We start from the raw sequence: 13,618 nt of genomic DNA, 5'->3' as shown, positions 1-13,618 counted from the left end.
TCTTCCATTCCCAAATATCGTTGCTGCTGCAGGTACAATGTTGTTCCTGCGGCAGCACACATCGCTACGTGTGACACCGCAGGAACGAGGAATCTCCCCTTACCTGCGGCCGCCGGCAATGAGGAAGGAAGGAGGTGGGCGGGATGTTACGTCCCACTCATCTCCGCCCCTCCGCTTATATTGGCCGGCCGCTTAGAGACGTTGCGGTGACGCCGAACGAACCGCCCCCTTAGAAAGGAGGCGGTTCGCCGGTCACAGCGACGTTGCTAGGCAGGTAAGTAGTGTGACGGGTCCGAGCGATGTTGTGTGACACGGGCAGCGATTTGCCCGTGACGCACAACCGATGGGGGCGGGTATGCTCGCTAGCGATCTTTGCTAGCGAGATCGCAGCATGTAAAGCGGTCTTAAGGGCTGCATTGCCATATTGAATCAATGTCGAGGGCAATAAAAAATTTAATGAAATACTTATATGAATACATCACCAGAACCACGTTTTAAGCATTTTTTTGGATTTGGAGACATAATACTTAGTTTCTGCTCCAAATAAATAAGTGTGCAAATGCGCTAACTTACACTGAGGTTTTGGAGCAGAATCTCACTTAGTTCTGTTGAAAATCTTAAAACTCTAAGTTTTGAGGTTTTATAATTTATTTTTTTTTATCAACTTTTTATTTTTGAAAAAGATTTTTATACATGTGTTACAATACAAGAAAAAAAACATATTACATGTAAAGGGAACATTTACCAAGTATGCAGATAAACACCTTATGCAATGGGTCTATTAGGGATCAAATGAAGGGTGAGTATCTTCACACCACACAGCCGACTTGAAAAGGAGAAGGGGATCATTGCTACATCTAGGGGATCTCTAAGTACATGCTCACAACCCCTCAGTTTTGTGTATACTCGAAGGGCTAACTGCAGTGAATATATACATTCAGCCTTCAAATCTGGAAGGTACTTCCGAAGTCATCCCACAAAGACGGTTTTATTATTTTTAACATGCCATGAAGTACATTTTGTATTGCTACATGTGTACAAGATCTGAACCACCATCCATACATGAATGCAGTGGCAGAACCACCGTTGATACATGGATGCAGCATCAGAACCACCATTAATACATGAACACAGCATCAGAACCGCCATGAATGCAGTGTCAGAATTACAGTCAGTACAATAATGTAGCGTCAGAACCACTGTCAGTATATGAATGCAGTGTCAGAACCACCATCAGTACATGAAAACAGAGCCAGAACTATCGTCAGTATATGAATAAAGCACCAGAACCACCATCAGTACATGAATGTGTGGCGCCCCTGAGGCTTCCGTCGCCACAGAGAAATTGCACCCCAGTCAGAGGTGTGATGTCCCATCCTGGGTAAGGAAAGGGGTACATGCCAGTTCACAGGTAAAACTGCACTACACCCATTGCTAGGCACACACTGGGACAAGGGATAGTGGCAGTAACCCTCCCATGCTGCATGCTGGGAGGGGTCGTAAGACCCATCCCTGCTCCCATAGGGTGGTAGCTTAGCAACCGGGGGGTGGGGAGAGCCAGCCGAGTGTAGAGCAGAGAGGAAGGTCAGAGTTTCAGTTTACCTCAGAGAGTGAGAGAGTGAGGAGCCAGCATGTAGCTGTGAAAGAGAAAGGAGCTCTGTGAGCTCAGAGTGTCCGCAACAGAGAAAGAAAGCAACAGAGAAGGAGAGAAACAGAGAGTAGAAGAATAGCTCTAGTCAGGCAGGAGCTAAAGAAAGAAGAAAGTGACGCTTCCTGGTGAAGACCCTGGGACTCGGAGGGTCCAGGTGACACCAAGCAGGGAACGAAGGGATTCCAGGGCCACACATAGCTTTACTGTGGATGTTTTACTGTGGAAACCGCCGCCATTAGCGCTGCTGAGAGCGGGAAGAAGGACATCGGGGACATACTAGTAAAAAAATGCTACACACCAACCTCAACTTGGCTGCAGAACCTTGGTCCTTTGGGTAACCACAAGTGTGGTAATTGTTCATTCTGTCAGTACCATCTTACTGGTAAATCTCTAAAAGTGGGCAATGCCTGGCACAGGACCAAACATTTGATTACTTGTAGAACCAAAATGGTAATTTATATCGTCTTCTGCCCTTGTGGATTTTACTACATAGGGAAGACGATTAGACCACTCTTCGTGCGGTTCCGTGAACATAGAAATTCCATATCCACAGGAGTCGGTGCAACTAAGATGATCCAGCATGTGAAAAATTTTCATGAAGCAAATTGCAACGTTTTAACATTTGCTGGATTAGAATTGGTTGAACCGTCACCTAGAGGTGGTGATACTCATAAGGTCCTTTTGCAAAAGGAAGCTGAGTACATTATTAAATATAATGCTATGGGCCCGCTAGGTGTGTCCGTCATTGCGATTCATTTAGTGATATTAAGCCCATTTTGAGCTTTCTTGTTTTTAATGGTTTTTTTTTTTTTTTTTTTAACTCACCTGCACACATGATTGGAGCTTGCTGCTTTTTTATAACCTGCATAGTGAGGTCACTAATCTGTAAGACCCGTCGAAGCCCCACCTACAGGGGCGAAACGGCCGTAGTCTTTTTGTGCTAACCATCCTCATTCCCTCCCTGTAACGCCGAAGCATGTATCCTCCGACCATGAAATAAACCTGAATACTTCACAGCAATTACCGGTGAGTGCTGTTCCTTTTTTCTCCCTTTGCTTAGCTTCAGAGCTGGTGGCCAGTGAAGTCAGCTGAGAAAGGACACAATTAGAGGGGTGCACTGGCATCAACCCCCAGATCTACCAGGGATCGGCGGAGGTCCCTGACGGTGGTCCCAGCAGTCCAAAGGCTCCTGCAGGCCTTGACAAGAACTGTGAGTAAAGACCTTGAAACTGCACCCCTGGTGTTGCCTCAGTTATTTCTCTGCATAGACACTTTCAAGCACCAACAGTGTCCCCGGGGCACCGCTCCACCTGTGGGGAGCAGTACCACCATTGCTGCCATATCATCACCCCGGAGGCCTCACACAGCAGCGGCGGCTTAATAGCCGCATACCACAGGTGGCGTCACGAACACAAACCCCAAGTCATCAGCCATATTTAACTGACACCCACCAGGGCCACGGAGTCGGGCCCCGCCACCACTGATTACCCCCGGACTAGTCCGGCCCGGCACCGGGTGTCCCATAGCCCTGGGGTGGGCGAGTCAAATGCAGTGTCAGAACCACTATCAGTACATAATTACAGCATTACAACCACCATAAGTACATAAATGCAGCTCCAGAACCACCGTCAGTACATGAATGCAGCGTCACAACCACTATCAATGCATGACTGCAGTGTCAGAAGCACCATCAATACTGGAATGTAGCATCAGAACTACCATCAGTACGTGAACACAGTGCCATAACCACAGTCAGTACATGAATAAAGCACCAGAACCACCATCAGTACATGAACAAATCACCAGGCTTAGTACAGTGACCAATTGCACTCTCAGGTCACCCCCATGTACAATTGTATTGCACGAACCTACAACTCCTAGTATGCTTTTAACAATGGTAAGGAGATATTGGGAGTTGTTGATAACAGTTACTATCAGACTACAGACCATACAGGAACCACAGTACTGATGAGATGCAAGAAAAATCACGAATAAAACATTTACATCTAGGTATCTTATAGATGACATCTTCACTGATAGGAGTCGTTTCCAACACTTTTTGTCTCGATGTAGTGCAGATGCCATTATGAGAAATCATGCCCAGAGCTTATCTCTGTCGTTCCTCTTTTCCATCTTCAGCAGCACTTCCCAACATGGTGCCCCTTAAAAGTATAATTATGCTGCTGTTGAAATAAAAATATTTCCCATACTATGCTCCTGAATAAATAATTGCTGTTCTTCCTGCACAAAATATGCCCCCCACACTACCCCTATCCATAATATTCCCCCTACACAGGCTATCTGTAAAATATCTTCCCTTCTGTAAAATATCCCCAAACACTGCCCCTCTGTAAAATATTCCCCACACTGTCCCTCTGTAAAAAATCCCCTCACACTACCCCTCTGGAAAATATCTCCCCACAATGTCCCTCTGTTAAATATCCCCCCACACTGTCCCCCTATAAATATCCCCTCACACTTCCCTCTGTATAATATCCCCCCACACTGCCCCTCTGTAAAATATTTCCCCACACTGCCCCTCTGTATAATATTCCCCCACACTGTCCCTCTGTAAAATGTCCCCCCACATTGCTCCTTGTAAAATATCCCCCACACTGCCCCTCTGTAAAATATCCCCCACACTGCCTGTGACGCCCTGGACTAGCCAGGTAGTCACAGATAGCGCCCCGCACAACACCAGTCCCACACAAGGTAACACCAGCCAAACCACATAAGCCCTAGTCACCTCCCTCAGAGCTTAATGGACACACCAGGGGAGCGGAGCTAGGCAGTTGGCCATGCCCACTGAGGAGTTCAGAGGGCCTGAGGCAGGAAACTGTCAGTTGAGTTGTGAGTTCTGTTCAGAGCAGTCAGAGAGTGGAGGAGGACAGGCCTGTGGTACAAGCCTGTGTCAGACTGACAGGTGTGAGGGTCGTAGCCCGCACACCTTGGCTAGGAGGCAGACGGTGGCCTAGCCTGCAGGAGTCGGGAAGACGGCTCAGTGGAACCGTGGTTGTGGCCCGCAGGTACCAACCCGGGGAACCGACTGGAAACCGGAGCACACAGGGGGGTACTCAGACCCTGAAACGAGGTCCAGAATCCACTGGACTGAGTTAATTCACTGATTGAGGTCTGGACTATAGGTCCTTTCCCACCCAAGTCCTGACTGAAGACAACAGCCCACCGAGGGGGATAGAAAGCCACCGCACAGGCAGAGAGATCCCACGGGCCAGTGTCTGCGGGCAAACGGGCTTTCTCGACATACATACAGCCGGGGAGCGGACTCCCGTCGCTGAAGCACAGGCAGTCTACACATACACTACACGGTGCAGGAGAAAGGCAAAGACCACTGAACCGGGTGGGGGACCAGACGCAGCCGGCTGCGGGTACCGACCACTATCAACTTTGTTTACCAGAGACTTGTGTGTGTCAATAACAGTGAGTACAACAGTGCCAACCGGCCGCGCACCGCCCTCCACCGCCCAGCTACTTCTCCACAACGGGTCCCAGGGCCATCATCCCTGCCCACGGAGGGGTTAACATCTTGCTGCATAACCATCTCACCCGGGTGCCCCGTAACTGCAGCGGTGGTGTCTACACCTTCACCACATCCCGTGGGTGGCGTCACGAATTCAAACACGGTTCCGGCTTTACACCTACCTACCACCCCCCCTACGTAGCGCCAGCATCCTTTCAGAGCGAAGTGACCCCGGGTCCGGAGGCGCTCGAGCCATCCACCAACGAGCCCGGATCCGAGCGGCTCGGCTGTAGCCGAGCGTGGGGCAGTACATGCCTCTCTGTGAAACATCTCCTCACGCTTCCCCTCCCTCTGTTTAATATCCCCCCACACTGTCCCTCGGTAAAATTTCCCCCCACACTGCCCCTTTGTAAAACATCCCCCCACACTGCCCCTCTGTAAAATATCCCCCACACTGCTCCTCTGTAAAATGACGGGATGCTCCTCTGCTCCAGTCCTGGTGCCACAGTGCTAACATGTAATTGCATCTGAAAGACGGGAATACATTTGAAAATAGAAACAGGTCCGCAGGTCGAAGCAAACCCTTTGGCGGGACACATGCGATCCGTGAGCCGTATGTTGTGCATCCCTTCTAGTGAGCATACTGGTATTGCCTGGGAATCTCGAGTATACAATTATATGTATACATATTGTATGAGTTACCGTATATATCTTCCTAAGACAGGTGCACTTTAGCTTGTTCCTTTCTAATATTAACAATGAACATGAACAATGGACTTTCTGCCGCACAGGTGTTCATGGATGACCTGAAATAAATAAAAAATGAACCGTTCCTGTGTTGAGCATTTGCCTCTGGTATTCCTTTTCTTATGGTGTTTTTTTGGTATACTTTCTTTAAAAAAACAAAAAGATATATTGAATTGTGGAGAGGTATTGTTCTGGTGTCCCTTCCCCTGCTATGAATTGGCAGACAATGGAGCAGATTTATGGAGCACAAAACATTGTGTACTTGAATGAAAGTAATTTGTGAAGAAATAAGCCAGAAAAAAAAAATATAAGAACTATTAATACAACCTGAAGCCAAGAAGGCCGGAGGATCTGCAGCCGAGGACCAGGGACCACAAGATCTGAGAGCCGGTGGCAATCACTGCCGAGCTCAGAGTCATTCAGAGAAAAGGAAAAGACAAACCTACTGTTATAGTAATGGAAGAAAACCTCACGCCCGGAAATCCCTGCACTTCTGGGTGTCTGGTATATACTTTTATACAGTCATTTTTAACATTTTGCTCCCACAATCACCACAAAAAACATAACCTAACTGCCATACCTAACATTACACTGTGCTCATGCACAATATATCAAATCACCCGGTTATATTCTTGTACATAGGGGCATATCCTTGTACATAGGGGGCAGTATTATTGCAGTTATATTCTTGTACATAGAGGGCAGTATTATAGTAGTTATATTCTTGTACATAGGGGGCAGTATTATAGTAGTTATATTCTTGTACATAGGAGCAGTATTATAGTAGTTATATTCTTGTACATAGGAGCAGTATTATAGTAGTTATATTCTTGTACATAGGGGGCAGTATTATAGTAGTTATATTCTTGTACATAGGAGCAGTATTATAGTAGTTATATTCTTGTACATAGGGGCAGTATTATAGTAGTTATATCCTTGTACATAGGGGGCAGTATTATAGTAGTTATATTCTTGTACATAGGGGGCAGTATTATAGTAGTTATATTCTTGTACAGAGGGGCAGTATTATAGTAGTTATATTCTTGTACATAGGGGCAGTATTATAGTAGTTATATCCTTGTACATAGGGGGCAGTATTATAGTAGTTATATTCTTGTACATAGGGGGCAGTATTATAGTAGTTATATTCTTGTACATAGGGGGCAGTATTATAGTAGTTATATTCTTGTACATAGGGGCAGTATTATAGTAGTTATATTCTTGTACACAGGGGGCAGTATTATAGTAGTTATATTCTTGTACATAGGGGACAGTATTATAGTAGTTATATTCTTGTACATAGGGGCAGTTTTATAGTAGTTATATTCTTGTTTATAAGGAGCAGTATTATAGTAGTTATATTCTTGTACAAATGGGCAGTATTATAGCAGTTATAGTCTTGCACATAGGGAGCAGTATTATAGCAGTTATATTCTTGTACATAGGGAGCAGTATTATAGCAGTTATATTCTTGTACATAGGGAGCAGTATTATAGCAGTTATATTCTTGTACATAGGGGCAGTATTATAGTAGTTATATTCTTGTACATAGGGACAGTATTATAGTAGTTATATTCTTGTACATAGGGGGAAGTATTATAGTAGTTATATTCTTGTACATAGGGGCAGTATTATAGTAGTTATATTCTTGTACATAGGGGCAGTATTATAGTAGTTATATTCTTGTACACAGGGGGCAGTATTATAATAGTTATATTCCTGTACATAGGGGGCAGTATTATAGTAGTTATATTCTTGTACATAGGGGCAGTATTATAGTAGTTATATTCTTGTACACAGGGGGCAGTATTATAGTAGTTATATTCCTGTGCATAGGGGGCAGTATTATAGTAGTTATATTCTTGTACATAGGGGACAGTATTATAGTAGTTATATTCTTGTACATAGGGGCAGTTTTATAGTAGTTATATTCTTGTTTATAAGGAGCAGTATTATAGTAGTTATATTCTTGTACATAGGGGCAGTATTATAGCAGTTATAGTCTTGCACATAGGGAGCAGTATTATAGCAGTTATATTCTTGTACATAGGGGCAGTATTATAGTAGTTATATTCTTGTACATAGGGAGCAGTATTATAGCAGTTATATTCTTGTACATAGGGGCAGTATTATAGTAGTTATATTCTTGTACATAGGGGCAGTATTATAGTAGTTATATTCTTGTACATAGGGGGCAGTATTATACTAGTTATATTCTTGTACATAGGGGGCAGTATTATAGTAGTTATACTCTTGTACATAGGGACAGTATTATAGTAGTTATATTCTTGTACATAGGGGGAAGTATTATAGTAGTTATATTCTTGTACATAGGGGCAGTATTATAGTAGTTATATTCTTGTACATAGGGGCAGTATTATAGTAGTTATATTCTTGTACATAGGGGGAAGTATTATAGTAGTTATATTCTTGTACATAGGGGCAGTATTATAGTAGTTATATTCTTGTACATAGGGGCAGTATTATAGTAGTTATATTCTTGTACATAGGGGCAGTATTATAGTAGTTATATTCTTGTACATAGGGGCAGTATATTGTTCCACAGCCTTCGCTGTCGTAGATAGGGCATGCGGTATCTTTGGCAGCCAAAAACAGGACTTGGACTGGAGATTTTCTCATAGACATTTATATAAATGAAGTTGGAAAGATTTAAGAATTAGTCCCGGGCGCCGGTAAAACAAAATGCAACTCGTCAGATCCAAGCGTCTCCCACTTTTGTAAAGTGTCTGGGATTGTTTAGTCCAGACTTCACTCTTATAATCTCTCTGCTATTAAGCCATTACTTCTCCGATGAAACAGAAGTTCTGAGAGGTGCGACGAGATCTGGGATGGATGGAGGAGACTCCAGAGGAAATCTACAAGATAGAATTAGTTCTGAAACTTCAATATAGGAGTCTAAAGCCGCTTTACACGTTGCAATGTATCTTACAATGTGTCGGCGGGGTCACGTCGTAAGTGACGCACATCCGGCATTGTAAGGTATATTGCAGTGTGTGACAGCTACGTGCGATTGCGATTGAATGGTAAAACGTTCATCGCGCACACATCGTACCTGTCTCTAGAATTGCACGTCAGATTGTTCATCGTACCCGGGGTAGCGCACATCGCAGTGTGACACCCCGGGAACGATAAACAGATCTTACCTGCGTCCTACGGCTCCCAGCTCAGCTCCGCCCCTCCGCATCGATTGGCCGGCTGCCACGTGACGTCGCTGTGACGCCGAACGTCCCTCCCACTCCAGGAAATGGACGTTCGCCGCCCACATCGAGGTCGTATGGAAGGTAAGTACGTGTGACGGGGGTTAATCGTATGTGCGGCACCTTCAACAAATTGAACGTGCTGCACATACGATGGGGGCGTTGCAAATCGCATACGAGATCGTATGCGAGATTGCAACGTGTAAAGCAGGCTTTAGTTTCCAAAATTGACCACATTGAAAATTAGTGAAAAATCCGCAACAGAATGAAGAAAATTTCTGCAGCATTGGATGAGATCTTACCTGTGCAAAACTGTGCAATTCAAATATGAGTGCAGCTACCCTGTTTTTTTGCTGTGATTTTTTTTTTAGCTATCCTGTTTCCCCCAAAATAAGCCCTAGTAGGATTTTGGGGGCTTTCTTTTTAGTATGCTTAAAATATAAGCCCTAATCCAAAAATAAGCCCTAGTTGCGGCTCCATAAAGAAGTGTCCAAGCAGCACAAAAATTTAAAGAAACAGCAGAATTCTTCATCGAAGAAAGCAGACACCTCCAAAAGAAAGCAGACACCTCCAAAAGAAAGCAGACACCTCCAAAAGAAAGTAGACACGCCACTCCCCCATAAAAATTGCACTCACCACACCCCAAATAATCACAGTTGGCAAGTGTGATGGTGGATGGGCTCTCACACAAAGATCTGCATCGCTGTCAGGTCCTTCGTTGTTCCAGCTGCATTGTACTGCAGCTCTCAAATACGGATAGGGTACCAGTATCACACCACGTGAGTGATACTGCTTCCAGTCACCAGGGGGAGCCAACCACTGTAGCAAGCAGGGAGACCTGACATCAGCACAGATTTGTATGTGAGAGCCCATTCACTTGCTTGCCCCTAGCCCTTCTCTGATATCATAGAATCAACAGAGCAAGAGATGAGTTAACAATCCAAAGAACATTTATTTCAAGCAAGACAGAAGGTCCATAAAATAATCCATGACACAGGGGGTAAAATAGTCCAGGAACACGGATACAGTCCACTAAGCAAAAAATGTCCAGGTCTCTCTGGGAGCCTCAGCTTCTGCCACAGAGGATAAATCAGTCACAATCCTTCAGCAGTCCTTTTCCAGGGAAATCGGGGTTTCTCAACAGCTCTCTGGTGTGCTGCTTGTAGCCGCAGCTTCTCCCCCAGAGGATGAATCTTCCTGCTCGTCTCTTGTAGTTCTCAGCCAGACTGAATAATCCCCCAGGTAAACAGAGAGGTTGGATGGATTCCAGGTCTCCCTCCCCCAGACTTAGGGACAAAAGCCCGGCAGGGGGTGATTAACCTGCAATCATTACAATGTACACACAAGGTTCTGACACTGTCCGGTTGCATGTGACCACTGTGTTTGGAGATGACATATTGACGGGGTAGATGGCTGGTAATTTTGAGGCACGCTGTACCTGACAACAGTTAACTGTAATTGCCGCTGCCACTTCTGAGGGGAACTTCTGCCAAAATGTTAATAAACAAGTTTTTTCTATGGAATCTGAGTACACCATGATGTAGGGACAGAGAACCTGAATCCAATGTTATATCACTTTGCTTACTAGGTGCTGCGGCTGTGACAGAATTACAGTTTTCTCTGCTGTGTATCTAGCAGAGCTCTACACACTGAGCTGTGTATAACCCCGCCCTCACCCCTTTCTGTGTACTCTGTATACTGACACATAACTGCTAACCAGAAGAGATGAGCAAAGCCAAAGAGTAAAGTTCATTGTTCACACACAACATGGACTTTAGCAATAAAAACAGTGTTTGAGTTAGGAGTTTGGGAGCCTTAGGCCGCTTTCACATTTCGTTTTTTCCTCCGTTAAGTGGTTCCTGTCCGAGCTTTCGTCCGAACACCCACACAAAACGTGTTTCGGACACATGCGCCGATGGGGCCATTGACTATAATGGTGCAGATGGAGTCAGTGTGTTGCCTGTCTTGCCCCATTTTTGGGCGTATACACTTTCTGTAGGCGGACACCAAAACGTAGCCAAAACCTGCTGACAGATTCCCTTAAAGGGGCATGTTGGTGGTGTGAGAGAATACAATCCATTTTGCCCTTATAGAAACCATCTGGTCTTATAACTGAATGATGTTATAGGGCTCAGCTAACACTGATGGGCGGGGAAGTTTCACATTTCTACACACACCTCTGCGGCTCTTATTGGTGCATAGTTCTGAGGAGTAATTTCTTTGTTTGGGGTACTATATAAACTGGTCACAGTGTAATAAAGCAGAAACTTTGAGTACACCACAAAGTGTGTGTGCTGTAATGATTACCCGAGCGCTCGTAAAACAAATTTTACTAATTTGTTGTTCCAATGGCATCGAAGGAGTGTATTTCACTCACAGTGGCATAGTTACTGCACTTTTGAGAATATTTTACCCTTTGCTATTATCACCTATGCTGTATAAATGATGGGAGTCATCAATAATTTCCAAGTGGCATGGTGATCCTATAAAAGTTTGCAGATATTTGGGACCCCCCCCCCCCGCGAAGTTTCTGAGTCTGCTCCTTGCTGTGCACACACTGCTGACTTCATATATCAAGTGCAGGCCGTCTTCAGTACTGAAAGCTCGCTGCGACCTTGCAGATAAACACAGCTGTGTCCTCATCCATGGTCCATGACACGCGCTGCTGGAGACGACGTTTACAAGGCGCACAGAAAGACACTTTTGCTTCTTATTCTTGTGTTTTTTAAAAAAAATGCATTTCCATTTTTAATTTATTTTTACAGGTGCAGAGGACTCTGTTATGCCCGCTGTCATTGAAAACGGAGAAAACCTGACAGCCGTGTCTATTACCGTATACAGTCCACTAAATACTACCAAACTGTGCCCAAATAATGTGCTGCATCCAAATAATACTCCATTATAGAGCTTATATAATATCACCATATAATGCCAAGATACATACTGTAATAGTGGCCCATATCATACCACCCGATAGTGCCCAAATAATGTGCCGCATCCAAATAATACTCCATTATAGAGCCCACATAATATCACCATATAATGCCAAGACATACAGTATACTGCAATAATGGCCCATATCATGCCACCAGAAAGTGCCCAAATAATGTGCAGTAGCCAAATAATACCCCCATATAGTAAGAATACTGCCATATATGGCCACATAATACTAACATATAGTGTCCAAATAATGTGCAGTAGCCAAGTAATACCCTCATATAGTAAAAATACTGCCATATATGGCCACATAATGCTAACATATAGTGTCCAAATAATTTGTGCTAGCTAGACAATACTCTGTTATAGAGTCCATATAATACTGCAATATTGGCACATTTAATACCACCTGATAGTGATCAAATAATGTGCAGTATCCATATAATAACACCATATATTAGCAGGACAAAACTTTCATATATGGCCACAAAATACTACCATATAGAACCCAAATAATGTGCTAGATAATGCTTTATTTTAGAGTACACATAATAAAGTCATATTGTACCAATATAATACTGGTAAAATATAATATATTAGTACTACTAAAATATAATACTGTAATATTGGCCAATTTAATATAATTCGATAGTGACCAAATAATGTGCAGTATCCAAATTATACCACCATATAGTTGCAAGATAAAACTGTCATATATGGCCACATAATACTACCATATACTGCCCAAATAATATGCACTAGATAATACTCCCTTATATAGTCCACTTAATAAGGCTATATAGTTCAAAGGTAATGCTGCTATATCCAGTTCAGATAATACCACGACATAGTGCCCAATATTTGGGTACAATCCAAATAATACTCTCTTATAAAGCCCACATAATACTGCTATAGAGTGCCACAAAAATGCTGTCATATAATGCCCTCATTATACTACTATAGAGTGCCAAATAATGTGCAGTGTACATATAATACTACCTTATAGAGCACACATTCTGCCTCCATATAATACCAGTGCCACATAAAGCCCACATAATAGTACCACATGGTGCCTAAATAATGTGCAGTATGTAATTAATACTACACTATGAAACCCACATGATACCGATATATAGGTGTCAAGATAATACTGCCATATAGTATCCAAATACTGTGCAATATCCACGTAATACTTCCTTTTAGAGCCCAAAAGATACTGCCGCATAATATAAAGATAATACTACCATACACAATCCCCCAAATTTCACTATATAGTGTGGAAATAACGTGAGCTATGCAGATAATATTGCTTTACAGAGTCCACGTGATTTAAGGATATTGTACCAAGATAATTATGCCATATACACCTCACAACATACTACGATATAGTGCCCAGATAATGGACAATATCAAATAATACTACTTACCTACAGTTCCCACAATATACTTTAATTCATTGCAAAATAATATGGCCATACCCTGCTAAATGATAGGTTTTATTTTACCTTTGATATTCCTGATCTCAGGATTCCTTATTCATCATACCATAAACTTGCCTATAAAATATTGAATTGCAATCATGGCTGA

This window comes from Anomaloglossus baeobatrachus, chromosome 4, assembly GCF_048569485.1.
Source record: "Anomaloglossus baeobatrachus isolate aAnoBae1 chromosome 4, aAnoBae1.hap1, whole genome shotgun sequence".
In the NCBI taxonomy this organism is placed as follows: Eukaryota; Metazoa; Chordata; class Amphibia; order Anura; family Aromobatidae; genus Anomaloglossus; species Anomaloglossus baeobatrachus.
This window is presented reverse-complemented; position numbering follows the sequence as displayed.